General features: G+C 37.7%; 1 protein-coding gene across 1 annotated transcript in view; it reads right to left on the reverse strand.

Annotated features, from left to right (window-relative positions):
* LOC119538676 (IQCJ-SCHIP1 readthrough transcript protein) overlaps nucleotides 1–15,762 on the reverse strand; it is an 802,368-nt gene that overhangs the window by 587,149 nt on the left and 199,457 nt on the right.

The raw sequence follows: 15,762 nt of genomic DNA on the forward strand, positions 1-15,762 counted from the left end.
GTTGTAAAATGCACTGACAAAGCTCACATGTGTTGGTCTTTATGAAGATGCAAAACATATTTATGTAAGAGTAAGCAGTTTCAAAGTTGTATCTTTTACCTTTTGACACGGAACAATTCTTATTAACATTCTTACTCAATATTTAAACATCACATTATTTTTTTAAGTAAGTGAATATGTGGAAGTATATCTATCTGAAAATGATTCTTGTCCAAATAAAGGGAACCATTTAGAACCTTTCCAAGTAATTATGATCACTTAATTTAAACTTCAATCACAGGGAATGAATAAAGGCTTTCTTGGATTCCAACAAGTTTCCTTACTTTTCTCTGCCTTCCCAAAATCATTAAAGTAAAGCTCCAAAAGGAAGTACTTTTCCCTATTTTCTAATTAGCCCATTCTTTGGTTTAGTTGACAAATGTGGCATTTGTATAACCAACAGCTCTCTTCCAAAGAGGACTGTGATGTGGTGATTGTGAATGGTCTAAAGAAGGCTCTGTGACCTTCAGTGGGTCCATCTGGCCACTAGAATAAAAGCCATCCCTCCACAAATGGCCCATGTGTCACACAGAGAGTGTAACACATGCGTTCTCGGATTACTCCCTTTCCCTCCCTTTCCTACTGGCACAAGTCAGAGACACTGTTCCAAGTGTGAAATGTGGGTACAAGCAGCAATTTACAGAGTGTATGTTGCTTTTTTGTGTCTTTGGCATGATATGGGAAGATTGGCCCAGCACAGTTTATCCCTCACAAAATGCTTAGTACCATCCCTGGGGAAAGTAATATCACAAGCCTAGAAAAACACAGCTTTTACCTGCTTGGTGCTGAAAGTTTTTAGGCAAAATTCCAAAAGCTCTCAAAGCTAAAGTCAAATTGACAAATTGCCAAAGTTCTCTCTAGCATTAAATTTCCACTCTTTATTTCCTCCCTTCACGTTAACAGCTTGTGAAAATAATAATGTGATAATGACACCCTTTAATCCAAATATCTTGATGCACCATCTTGTTAAACCTCTCAATGTCCCTTTGAAACTAATGGGAATAGAGTCAACATTCATTTTACTGAAGAGAAAACCCCACTGGAAATGGGTCGAATGCTTGGGCTGTGGACACACAGACTTATCACTTAGATCACAGGTCTGAATTTATTTCTCTAAACAAGAACATGTGCTGTCAGAAAGGACCTGAAAATCTCAGCTAGTATCAGAATGGGCCAGAGCAAGACCCACACAGGGTGCTAGGAAGGATGGGCTGATAATGCATGGAAGCAATCAAAATGCATCCCAGGAGAGGCAACAAGGCACAGTTTGTACACAGCAGCCAGTCACAGTCCAGGCATAGCCATAAGGCCCAGTCTTGCCACATGGGTCCATGCTGGGCCATCTACCAGCATGGACCATTGGTAGATTTAATGTAGCCTCAGGGGCATCTAACAACAGAAGTCACAATGGATTCCTGTCATTCTTTACAGTGGCCCTGCATCTGAACCCCATTCCCATAATTACAGAATCTACCATTGTGGGACTTTTGACAAGAAACAGGATTCCACCTCCCACTAAAGAAGCAACTTGCTTTCCCTGAATACTAACAACCTGGCTTTGAACACATGTGCCAGTAGGAAAGGGAGAGAAAGGGCCCTGCTCAGGACTCCGAATCTGGAGTATCTCAGAGAAGTAAGGGGTGTTTGAGAACTCCTTATGGCCACTGCAGCCACTGCAGTGAGGGCAAGAGCAGGCCAACAAGGCTGTCCCTGGGATGTGCTTTTCCTGGGCTCTGACCACCCAATTTCCCTTAGTTCCTCCTTTTTACAGAACCTGATTCTCCAGCCTTCCTGTCAATTCAGTAAGCTACCTGAAACCATTCTAATAAATTATTTTTCAGTTGAAATTAACTAGAATCAGGTTCTATCATTTGCAACCTGAAAGTCTAAAATAGATAATAGTCCAACCACAGAGAATTTCATTAACATCTAGCTGATGTAGCAGCTTATGCCAAGTTTGCAGCAACTGGAACTATAAGCTTGGAGGAATAATTCCCTTCCATAGTAAAAGAGAAGTCCAGGTATTGCAGAGACTAACAAGTGATCTAAAGTTCATGTTCTTTTCTTAGGCCTAAACATGTACTGGGACTATATTTCCCATTCTCCCTCACAATTAGATATGGCCATGTGATTGAGTTCAGTCAAAAGACTGTGAGGGGCAGTGATGTGTGCCTCTTTCAGACCATGTGTTGCTCCATCCCCTTTTCCTCTTCTGCCTGGCTGGACTGGAGACAACTCTGGGGTAGTCTTGGAAGCGATTTCTTGAAGATGGCAGAGCGTCCACCATCCTGGGTTGTCTGAATGACTATATGAGGGAGGGTCACCCCATTGACCTGTTCATCTGTCCAGTACTGATACCAGATCAAGAAATAAACTTTGGTTGTATTTGAGCTACTATACTTTTGGCAGTCTATTTGTTACTGCATAGCCTAACTATACCATATATGGTTAAAATCCAGTTAATCGAACAAAGACTCAAATCCAGAGCAAGGCCAGCAGCAAGGCTAGCTTGATGTTGAGCCCTTGAACTGATGGACCATGGCTTCAGAATTTCTCTCAAATAGGAAAAAGATGCCAGATGGGACAGAATCTCTAAATGTGAATTATTCTGCTGTGTCTACAGAGATTTGACCATCCTGAACAGAACTGTAGGATTTCTTAGACATCAATGAATTCTAAATTTTTGTTTGTTTTCCATGCATTGCAGTAATTCCATGCTAGAGATAATGAAGAGAAAAATTATAAATATGGTTCTGCATTATTCCCTTTTAACCTAGTTTTCCTCTTCACAAACAGAACCAAATGATGCATCTGACTCTCCCTCCTGGCTATTTTTTCCCCCACTCTCTTTATTTTAACTCATTTTCCATGCCCCCGTTACACACTCTTTTCTCAAATGGGTAGTTTCTCAGGGTGTTCAGTCAGGACTGGGATAATCATATCAGTTCTTAGAATCCCAGTCTCTCACCCAATAGATACTTGTTGAATCAAAAAATTATTCTTATTTTTTCTTTTAAATGAAACAACATTGCCCTGATATGCCTTCTTAATGTTCAAGTTGGAAGAGAACTTAGAGATCATCTAGTTATAATTGCTCTGTGCCCCCGTCCCTGATATAGAGTCTCCTTTTACAACATCTCTGGCATGGGACATCTAATCTATGCATGTATATTTCTGGTGAACAAAAACTCACTGCTTTATGAGAAAGCCTATGCCATTGCAAAACCACTCCAAAGGTTAAAAAGTAGTATTTATTTTAAATTTAAAAATTTCTCCTTAAAACTTCCACTGATAGCTCAAAGTTGGAGTCCCTTGGTGATCACATATCCCAGTAGAAATTCCTTTGCCCAAAGTCAGTAAAGCTGGTTTCTAGTCTGCCTTTGTAGGTGACCAGCTATCTGACGTTGGGCAAGGTGTTTCTGCTTTCTTTAGTGAAGTATCCCCAACTATGAAATGAGGTATAGGAAAAGGATGATATTTAAGATATATATATAAGGTTATCACACACCATTAGAGGCTGGACTCAAAGCTAACTGTGACTCATTATTTAAACTATTTTAGTAAGGCTATTAAACCCACTGAAAATGTGTCCATTTGTATTAGTATTCCATACACAGTTCTTTCTCTTGACCACAAAGAAAGCAGGAAAAAAATGTTAAAAATCATACCAAAGTTTAGATACAATGCTTATTTTTATATTCCTAGTAATACCAGTAAGACTTAAATGTGGGTAAATTTGTAAGATTTGTTCTAAGGCATTGAAGCCTGATATTCTTTTCTAACTATTCTCAAATGATTAGACTAAGTCTATCTTTGCCCCTTAAGAAAGACATAGGCATTTAATATATCATGGCTAGTAAACGGATATGCTTCCCATGTCAACACCATGTTCTCTCAGTACAGTGGACTTAAAATGGAACCTGAGGTGGAGAGATGTTTCTTTCTTGTCACTGAAGGTGCACAGGTGCCAGAGATCAAGCACCACAACAGCAACCTGAAGAATCATGCTACTAAGATCACGACAGAATACTGAACTCAAAATGGGTATTCTATCAAGAAGGGTCTTATTACTGGGGTCAGGTAGTTTGTAATGTAATGTTTCAATGCAGAAGTACAGATGAGATAGTGTCAAAGATCCAAGGAAGATGTGAGTTAGACGCACAGGAAAAATTAGGCAAGTTAGAAATGGCTTGAATTCTTCCCAGTGACTAACTGCTACGGTGTATGGTTGTGTTTTACATGCTGCAGCTTGAGTTTGCTTCTCTGAAGGAGCATGGGATTTGAAAGACTGGTTAAAATAAGAAAAGCATGTCCTCCAGATTGATTTTTTGGGGGAGGATATTTCTGATTGTTCAGCCATATGTATAACTTTCTTGGAAAGTCTCTAAGTTCTTTTCGGTTCTCTGAACTCTCACAGATTAGTCCTCAACTTCCAGTAATATTTAAATCTTAAATAATTTAGGTTGTATCTACTTAGGCCCAACATGTACTACAGAATAGGAATGTCCCTTTTGAGTACCTTTGGGAGAGGGGAAAGACAACCCCAAATGAAACATGGTAACCAAGGACAAAAATCACTTGATGGAAAGCTCTGTGCAGAAGCATCAACCCAGGGTGATTCTCTGAGAAGCTGGAGAACCTCTCCTGGATCCCTGATGTCCACTGAGCCAGACCCATGAAGTCGGAAACATACTAAAACAAGCCTACATCCCATTTGGGACCAATGAAAGTCCTGCCACACTGAAATAATCTCTCTCTAAGAAGCTACCCTTTGTGATCTTCCTGCAGCACTTTGGACTCTTATGTTCTCTATTGGAACTGGTACTGATGGGATTGTAGCTACAGGAACTACTTCTGGTAGGAAAGTGTGATGGAGACTGATGCAACAAAGATAGTTCTGTGCGTACCCTGGATTTAAGAAATATTTCCAAGGTCAGCTTATCTCTCTTAGTGCTGAAAAGAGTTGAAATCAGCAGTAAGACCCACACCTATCAATCATCTTCCTCTGTGTTCAGCCACTGTGCAAAGCATCCTAACTAGGGTGGTTTTCATTAAGTAAAGATTCCTTTAAATCTTTTGTAGCCAAAGGTTGTAAAACCCTTGCAAGGGGGGGGGGGGGTAGATTTAGAAAAAGAAATCTGTGAGCATATTTTTATGTTGGCAAGTAAAGTAAAATGTCACTCAACTAAATTTAAGATTGTTCACACACATCTGCTACCACCAGCATGTTATTTTGAAAGAAAGAAAGAAAGAGAGAGAAAGGGAGGGAGGGGGGAGGGAGGAAGGAAGGAAGGAAGGGAGGAAGGGAGGAAGAGCTCACATTTTTCTATTGTTCAGGTGAGTTATGTTGTTAAAATAATGATTGAAAGGTTATCAAAGCAGAAGCCAATATGTGTTTGAGGTTTCTCATATAGCAACTACAAAATGTATATGCTACATAGCTGTGGTTGTAAATATATCACTAAAATGTTTGCCAAAGAGTAACAAAAATAAAATATTATACTTCTGACAATATCATAAGTGAATCATATCCTTGAGAGATAGTTGAGACAGAGAAAATATTGATATAGAGAATAAATTTCTGAATCAGGTACATTTCTATCATTTCAGATCATAAAGCAGAAGGATGTTATGATATGAGTTCTGAATCCTCTAGATTAGATTGCTATAGTCTAATCAGCCAGAATGATTTGCCCAATGTCTACCCCCAGCAGGGAATGGATTCAGTTTATCATAAGGGAACAAAGTTTTAAAATCACAGATGCCACCCAATTAATGAAAGATACTACTTACTCACCTATAAAATCAAAGCAGAATTATAAAAATTTGGGGAAATGAAACTAAAAGAACTGCATAATAAATCTACATCCCATTCTTTTTTATAACTAAGCTCTTTTAAATACTGACATCAATTAAAGAAATAATCAGTAGATCTATTAAGCAAAGCTGATAAAAACATAACAAGATATTCCTGAAATATAAAATTAAGTTACATCCTCTAGAATTATGAACTCCATACACTGTCAAAATGTAACTACCATTATCCAGAAATCAAATGCCAAATTACTGAAAAGTTAAGAAGCAATAGCATTTTACTTGGAAATTATAATGGAAAGAATTATTTATATTTGAATTTGGGGTTTAGCTAAGTATGTTATATTTAAAACTGGTTTTTAAATAAGAGGACAGCTATCAAGGGAAACGAATTTCATACAATATAAAAAGATAGCTTTATCAGACTTGAAAATAAATGGTTCAACAAAAATAAACATTATATAATATATTTAACTGGTCGCAGAAAAGATAATTATTTGTTAAATTACTTTTTATGTTACTGTGTTCTCTTAGACAAATTTAAATAGTTAAAATCTCTACTGAGGTTGTTCTTGGCAGTAATTCAAAGTATTGATTCTTCATTGGCTGTGTGATATCATCATATGAACTATGCCTTTGACAGTTTTAAGAAAGGGATTAAAATGTTTTTGAAGAAACCATACTCTTTGTTTCTGGTTTGAACAGTTCAATTGGACTATTTTGAAACTAATTAAATATTTCCAATGATGTCTAGAAGTGCCTTTTCAGCAGCCATATCTAGTCATTTTATGAAAGGCTCTGTCCTTTCCACTTACCATAGGCTTTTGCTGTATATGATACAAGAAACTTAGAATTTCATAAATCAGCAAATATCTCCCTTGTGTCCAAACATTAGAATATCTAGATATTTGTGCTTTTTTTTTTTTTTTTGGTAAATAAAAGTATAATTTGCAACCAAAGAGTTTAAAACTGTTCTTCCAAATAAGCACAAATCAGAAACTACTTTCCAAAGAGAACCTGTGCTTATAAATGGCAAAAAACTGCACATTTGGAAGTATTTACACATATTCATAAAAACGCTATTTCCAAAGAAATTGTTTTGTCCATGACAATGCACTTTATTTGTGATGGATTTAAAAAAAACAAAAAAAAACAAAACTTAGTTTCTCAAAATTCAAGGCACCAAACGGTCACTTTCCAACTATTGCAATGAGAAAGTATTTTTTCAAATTAATATATTAATACATTCTAATATAATATTTTTAAGTGGTTAATTCTGAATTTTAAATGCAATGAAGGCCATCACCATTAATAGTTTCAATTTAACCCATGTCAGCTAGACTCTGGAGTTTTCTCTTTCCATATGTAAAAATATGAAACAACTAAGATACACGACAGACATTTGGGAAACTTACACTATAAGATTGTTTGCCCTGCTCATAGTCCCACGTCGTCATAGGCTGCCCAGACCTCTCCATGGTGCTGAAGAGTTACTTTGCCCATTTGAAAGGGAAGAGTTGTTTATTCGAACTGGCTTTGAAAAAAATCCATAAAGGGCTGCCTGTGTTAGTAAGTAAAATTATCTGAAGAATTTCTGTAACACATACCACAAAGGAGGTTCTTTTACCCTTCAGGTATCAGCCTCGATGCTCAGGCAGCTTAAAGCAGATTTTGGAGCAGAAATCTTCAAGTATCGACAAAAAAGTTGGAGAGCTCTTTGGGAAATGAAATTTGCAGATTTTTTGGTCAGTGTTCTTCAAATTGAAAAAACACACACAGAAGACAAAGCTACTCAGCGAACATAGGATCCCAGGAAAGTTCTTATTCTTAATACAGAAAACAAGCTCTCATTAGTCCAAAGCAGCCAAGTCACTTCATCCTATTATTATATCAACTTTTTTGATAAAAAAAAATAATAGAATGAAATAAAACTCAGAATTCCATAAGGCACTGCACACACTGTAAACAGGTATGCCTCACTCTAGCCCCAGCCTCTGTCTGCTGAAGATGATCACAGCAGAAATCAAGCTCTTGTGGTTTTTACAGATTATCCCTTTCTGAGGCTGAAACGTTTAAAGAGCCACATGACACCCAATGATGTCATCTCTAAAGCAGGTCACAGTCGCTGCTGTATGTAGATGAAGTCCTTCTAGTGAAGTGTTTAGCATAGTGATTTTCTTGAACATTTACTTGCATTAAATAGCTTGGTCTTCTACCAATATACTTAACCCTATCAATAACAGTGCCATGAAGAGAAAATTAATGTACTGCTGACATGTGAATCTGCGTCTCTGTTTAAGCTAAGGTCAATTTCTGGTTCTGCTTTAGGAAATGCATAATTATAACTAACTTGTGAGGAATATAATGAAGAAGGGATTTCCCACACTCACAGAGCTATTGTGGGCATTAGAGGAACTGTATATAGAGACACAGAATCTACTTTTAAAACATCTCTCTCAATTTTAGCAAGTTAAAAACAATTTGTTCTTTTAAAAATTAATCTATGAAGATTGCAACATAAAAATTGAGGCAAATGTCTTCAACTCCTAACAACATTTAATTTAATGGGATAAGTATTTTTTATAAACATATGAAAAATCTTACTAACTCTATTCTGAAAGAATTCAAGTATGTTTTCAAATGTTTGTAGGCAACTTTCTTTAACTCACTATTTTTAGATACTTCACAGCTCTAAAGAAGGTAATTTAAATTTTATCTATATTATAGCTGATCTAATATAATTTAGCTATAGTATGGCTAAGATAACTATGGAATAACTAAATAATAGATATAATACATAGATATTATTTTAAAGAATATGTAATGAGAAATGCCCATTTCCATGCTGCATAATATATTTTTATCTCTTTTTGAACTATTTAGTCACATGCCATACTGTATTATTTTTCAGTCATAATTGACATTCCTGTGCTAACAGTTCATTTAATCTCCTTTCATGCCAGCTAAATAATCCTCACAGCCAAAGTGAAAAATAACACAAAAGCAATCTAATCAGTACTTAGTAAATGTATCCCCTCTTTAAGTAAAAACCAAAAGGGATCAAATGACAGAAACTTTCTTGAAGAGCAGAGTACTCTGTCAGATTTTTGAGAAAGAGCCATAAATCTGAGAAAGCAAAGTCATAAGCAATGACAGAATTCTCTACACAACCAGTGTCACTGGGCAAATTCTATTAAAATAATAGCAATTGTTTTGGCATCAGGTCAGGAATAATTTGCTCTAGCAGTTCCTCAAGGTATATCTATGCAATGCTAAAATATCCAAATGAAAACTGGAAAAAAATTAATCACCTACAAGTTCTGGTGCCAAGAAGATAAAATCATGAAAGTCTTCTAGATAAAATAGATTTTTTAAAACAATTTCTCTAACTCGGTCTTGTACATACTTTGACGATGATGAAGACTGTTGGGAGCATTTGTTTAAAATACAAATCCCAGGTCCCTTCCTCCGTAACTCTGATACAACAAATCTGGTAAGGATCTGTAATTTGCATTTTTTAAAGCTCTCCTAAAGTAATTCTTATTTGGGAAACACTGCAATAATTAATATATCACAATGTATATAATCAAATAAAAATGAAAATATTCAAAAAGTATTTATGATATTTATCATGATGAAAAGTCAAATTATTGCTGCATGAGGAGTCCAATGGGGGGCTTCCTTTCCATCTCCTCAGGCTTCCATGAGGAAGTACTTTCCTAAATATTCCCAGCCTGGCTTTGGTTTTCCACCCTTTACCCTTCCCCATGAAGCTGGAAGGAATTGCCCTGATTGGAGGATTTGGCAAACTGGGTGTGTGCAGCCCAGAATCTTCCTCCCTTGTCTTTGCATGGGATCGACCTTTCCACAGAGTGGGTACTCTGGTCTTGTCCCATGGATAAGGCTGCAATTTTCGGAGCTGCCTGTATGAGCTAAGTTTCTTCAATTTCAAAATTTAGTTGTAGGAGGGCCAATGTTCCCACAAGTCAGAGCAACACCCTCAAATCCAGCTTCCTCGGGGAATAATCTCCCTCTGCTTAAATCTCTTGCTTCTCAAAACAAGTTGCACAATCAAGAAGGGAAAATGAGTTACTTATTGCCTCACTAAAACTCCATCTTTCAATACTGTTATGTTGTTGACTGGACTTTGCCTTTTTATTTAAATCCTACTAGCCAGTTAATGTAACTGGCTTTATATAGGAAGCAACTTAATAGAATTTGCATTTTCATAATATAGCTCTATGATAGGGGTCTATAAAAAGATGTTTTACATAAAAATTCATGGAAATATTGTTAAATGCATTATTCAATACATATTAATTTTATTATTGAGCTACTTATAATTTCCAGCTCTTGGAATTTTTCTTTACTAACTACTAACTCTAGAATGGTGTTTCTTAAAGTGTGTTCCATGGGTCAATATTCCAATAAGATATTACTCAGAAGAAAAGGGTTGTATGACCAAAGAAGTTTGGAAAACATGAAAATTCTATTCCCCTGCTGCAGATGCAAAATAAGTATTAGCTTATTAAAGCTCTAAGAAGTACTGAAGTAAATAAATTGTTTTTTTTTTTTTTTTCATCCTTCCCCCACTTAACATTTGTCAATATCCTATGAAACTAATATTCCAGGTAACACATTCTTGGGAAATCTGATCTGGAAGATGTTTCATCAATCAGACTTTTGTTAATAATACTCAAATCTTCTTTACAATCAGTGGATTGTTATTGAGCATCTCCTATAAGTTACCAACACATCTGCTACACGAATAGCTAATTATGAGTAGAAGAATTTTGTAAGTTCCACAATGGCAGAGGTTGTAGACATTTGGTCATCACTGGATCCCTATGCTTGGCAAAGGCCTGGCATGCAGATATTTGTTGAATGAGTGAATAAATAATGTAGATCTAATCCAGAGATGTGAATAATTGCACTCCTCCCACTCCCAGAAGATGTCTATTTACAAAGGAAAGCCCCAAAGAGCCCTAAGCCAGTGAGCTTTCCCAAAAAAGGGGACACAACAGTAGATCACACTCTAATTTCACCATGTCCATTTTCTCCTTGGATCCTAAACTGTCTTTCAGACTCATACAATGAGTGAAATGTTGATTTATAATAATGAAACTGGATTTTTTTCTATATATGGTGACAATATTACCTGAATCAAAATTTGGGACAAATAGACTGACAAAGAATCTGTGCTATTTGAGGAACTGAGAGGAAAGATGCGAGATAGAATTTAGGTGCTGAAACATTAGAATTCACAGGAACTAAATTTATAACAACAGCTGAGCATAATACTGTAACTTGTCCCTGACCTGGAAAATCTAGGCTATTAAATTATTAAGTAGCACAAGGCTTACATTCCCTATAATTTCACAGTTCTCCAGGTTGTCTTGGAAGGGGTCCCAGAAATTCTCTTTTAGAGTCTTAGATCCCCCCCAAAATCAAGTGCAACTTTGTACCAAGACTTTATGGTCACCGAATTTTTCCTGCATTTAAAGTCTTAAGATTGTAAATCTATAAAAAGGACAGTAAAATTTGAGAGTAAAGAAGCAGTTTGCATGAAGGTGCAAATGCCATGTGTGACACACAGGGTGGGACTATTATGAAAGGTTTGCTGGGTCATCTGGTAATCCAGTCTCTGAATGCCTGGCTACACTTGTTAAAGCCAGAACCATTCAGGCAGCCCATAAACATGAGGCTCTGTGGCCTTCCCTCCAGGATACTTCAGGCTATAGAGTCCTCAGTTGATCGGGCCACTGCTCTTGAACCTGCACAGAACTGTAGTTCCTGAAGGGGGAAATGGGGAAAAGCAAGTCTTAGTTGCTGGCGTGGTGCAGCTGCTGGAATGGTGCTCTCTGCCTGGAGAGGAGAGGCCTTGTAACCCTGTTCTCCTCAAAGTACTGGGGATCCTCCCATTTCTTTCTCCTCAGATCTGGAAGGGAGGAGAATGAACTGGGCTTGCTTTTCCTAAATGCATGTAGGTATGGTCTCCTAGAAGAGGCTTACTCACAAAGAGGCAGAAGGACCTACACCAGGTTCCGCCTTTGAGACTTGAAAACGACTCTTTAATAGGAGCAACACTAAAGTAAATGTTTACTTTACTCCTTTTGTCATGTACAGCTCCAATCTCAAGCCAATCTCAGAAAATATACATTCTGGGACACAATTTGATTCTCATGTATTCGTTTGGCTGATCACAAATGGGCACTGTTCCTCCCAATCAGGGATCAAGGTTAAAAATTCCTCCTCTGCTCACCCTGAGTTTTCAACAGAATTTTCAGTAAAGTGCGTTGACTGTTTTCAAGAGCAGATTCAGACTTAGCCAACACTTATTAAGAGCCTTCAGGGACCCTGGCTCTGTGGTATGTTTTACATGGGTAGTGTCATTTAAGCTGTGCAGCAATACCAACCCTTTTCTGAGGCCGGTGTTATTTCCAGTTTGCGGATGAAGACAGACCTCTCAAGCGATCTGTCTTAGACCCACACACACAAAAATGCAGGAGTTGATATTTTAAGTCTGGCCCTCTTAGAAGCCCCAGCCTCATTCTGTGAACCACACTGCCCCCTACAGGCCAGACCATAGCAATACAGGAACCAATGGGAGAAAGGAGGCGTGGCCACAGAAGGCCCAGGCAGATGGAAACCGGACAGGCCAAACAGGAGGGAGGCACTGTCCCCTAGCAATAGCAAAGGATTTCTCTGCCAGGGTGCTTTAATGATCTGTGAAAAGGTATCAAGTGAGTATTTTTGAATACACCATTCTATAGTTTACTTCTGTGCTATCCTTTTAGAAAAATTACAGAATTCTCTGAGCTAGGAATAAAAAACCTAAGTATCTGGTCATAAGAAATTGATTGATAAAAAAATACACAAAGCATTTCCCATTGTTGTCTTCCATGCTATAACTAATAGTTTCAAGGTAAAAAAGTTACTTTTTTCTCATTTTGATACCCACAAGCCCCAATCCCCAAAAACAGTTGCTATTCAAAATCACTATTTCTGAAACAATTTTTTTCTGTTAATACATGATACATTGTGGTATAAGGGCACTTAATATGCAAATTGCTAACATAACTTAATATTATCTTCCCTCCTGTTGCTCTTTAATTTGGTACTGAGCAGCTGAGGTTTGAAGTTTTAATCAAAGAGCATTGTCTAAGGTGATTTATAAACAAAATGAAGGTTTTTGTTTCAATTATTCCATTCAGTTTATACTTACCTAATTGTAAAATTGTCTTAGAAATGCATTAACTGATTGTCTCTCCTACAGCTTAACCATGTCTAAAAGCAGGGTTACTTTCAACAGTATAGTATAGTGAAATAGTGAAGCACACAGGCTCCAGGTCGACATGTAACCCTGGGCAAGTTAGCATCTCTTTAAGTCTCATTCTCATCATCTGTAAAATGGAGATAACAGTAGTACCTCCTTCATATGGCCGTTGAGAGGACTGAATAAGATAATCCACAGAAAGCATTAGCAAAGTGCCCGGCACACTGCAAGTGCTCGGTTCTTATTAAGATGATGAATTTGAGAGCTCATACCGAAGCATTACTATCATTATATAATTCAAAGCAGAAATGTCCTGAGAACTATGTTATGCTTAAGCCAAAACAAAACAATCAGAGCAGAAGCATTCAGAAGTGGCATTTTCAGCTCAGCACAGGCACCCACCCTGATTAGGGGGCAGGCTTCCCATTTGGCATGTGCCTGGGGCAGGCAACTAGTATAGGAAGTGGCTGCATTTATTTAAGGCATGGGGGGAAGGCAAGCAGGTGGCAAGACCTAGGGGTTCGGCAAGGGTAGGTTGGCCTCCAGTGAAGAATGTGTTAAAATTTAGTAGAGGGAAGGCAGGGACATAGGACAAGTCTCAGAGTCAAGAAGAGAGACCATGGTCTGGGTGGCAGCAGCAATAGATCAAGCCCAGAGAAAGAGAGCTGAGGTTCCACAAGCTAGAGCGGATCACTCAGGAGTCAGATGCCCAAAGGGCACCCTGGGAGATACCTCACTGACCGCCTTTGACTTGGACTGTAAGTTTTAACCCCGAAGTCCCAAATGGACAGCTGGTAGTTGGAGAAAGCTCATTCATTCATGACAAACTTGTCTGATGTGAGCCAGAGGTCATCCTCATCCTCTCATAACCCGAGGTCCACTCAGAGAATGTTAAGAACAGTGCATCCTATCTGGAGCTCCCTGAGAGAATGTAAGAGCCAGTGGGTCTGGTTGGTTAGTCGAGGTGCACAGTCACCCTCCTTTCATCGGATGCCTTATCCCCAGGTACACCAGGGCCCCAGAAAGATATAAGAATGAATCTTTCTGAAAGGTCCAGGCAAAGTGATGACCACGTGAGATAACGCAATTTTTGCCATACCAGCTCCATACAACTAAACATTACATTTTAACAAATTATGACCTGGATATTTTACCAACCAGACAAACTGGAAACTAGGAAACTTTCCAACATCTTATATGTTCTTGTTTTATTTTGTACATTTAGAGTCACATCACTGCCATCATCCATACTGAAGTCATTATTGCAATATAATCAATAACCTCTATTAAAATTCTGTTGCAGGTCTTCTTGTTTTCTGACAGCTAATTCCAATAATGCATTTTGAATATCTGTTTTGATTCTCACTGGAGGGAATCGTCCTTGTCCCATGAGCACGGAGCTAAGGGATGATGATCATGAGGGAATGGACGCCACTCCCAATTCAGTCTGGCACACCTTATGGAAAACCAGATTGCTAGGGACATTTGAGGGAGGAAATCTCAACTAAAGCAGATCAGGAGACCTGGAGGCTAGCTTTAATTAAATAAGGTAGAGCTGTTAGTGAAGCTGTGCAAAAATATAAATAAACGTGACAGCCCATGAGGGGAGCAGAACGTGCATTTATGCACAAAATACTTGCAATGCTAGAATCAAAGTGGTGCCACAGTGTTAATAAAAAGCAGAGATAGGTTCTTATAGGAGTTCAATAAAACCAAAAGGTCAACCACCCCAAAGTAACACTGAAACCATTAAATGTTGCTGGACTTGTCAGCGGTTGGTATTGTCCTCTGTTGGGGATGTGAGAAAGTACAAAAGGAGTAAATCTAAAGCTTTAAAGTCACAGGCAGAGTGAGTTGGGATATTCACCTTCCATCATTCAACTCGAATCTTTAAAGTCATTTAGTTTGCACCTTCTACTGGCATTCATAGCAAAGGCATCCTAAACATTAAATTTTCACATTAGTTTTTACACATTAATCTTGAGTTAAATGCAAACTTTAAGCCCGTTTTCCACTGTGATTCACGAGCACCCTCTAGTGATAGTGAAGCCAGTTACAAGTCAAAACTCAACTGTCTTAAGCACAGATTCACTATTCAATTTCTGCTGTCAGCTAAAAACAGATCTTCTGCCACTGTTATTTGCACAGCTATAAACCCAACTTACTGCCATCTCTTTATAATTCATAACTAGATAAAACCATTTATTAAAGAATATGCAGCACAACCATCTAAAAAACATTCTAAATAAGGTAACATGTGCCTGCTCACAATGTAAATAAATAGAATGTTGGGAAGTCTTTTAAAACTGAATAAACATGATAACAAAATAGTAAAGGAAGACTTATTAAAAATAACATGCTTGTGTCATTACTTCATTTCTCTTCCTAACTTCTTTTCAGCTCTCCAGTGACTATTACACAAGATCACAATAGGTAAATCCACAAAACTCTGCTTTACAGTCACCTGATCATTTATTTCCTCCCACATTTGGTGTTTTATAAAATAAAGACATTCAGTAGATGCTTTCATTTCTTAACTCTGTACCCCAGGGTTTTTAAACTGGTAGCTCATGAACAAAATATGGTCTGTAGGCTTATTTTTATTTTTAGAATTTCCATAATTGTTTCTAACA

The sequence above is a fragment of the Choloepus didactylus genome, chromosome 1 (assembly GCF_015220235.1).
Source record: "Choloepus didactylus isolate mChoDid1 chromosome 1, mChoDid1.pri, whole genome shotgun sequence".
Classification (NCBI taxonomy): domain Eukaryota; kingdom Metazoa; phylum Chordata; class Mammalia; order Pilosa; family Megalonychidae; genus Choloepus; species Choloepus didactylus.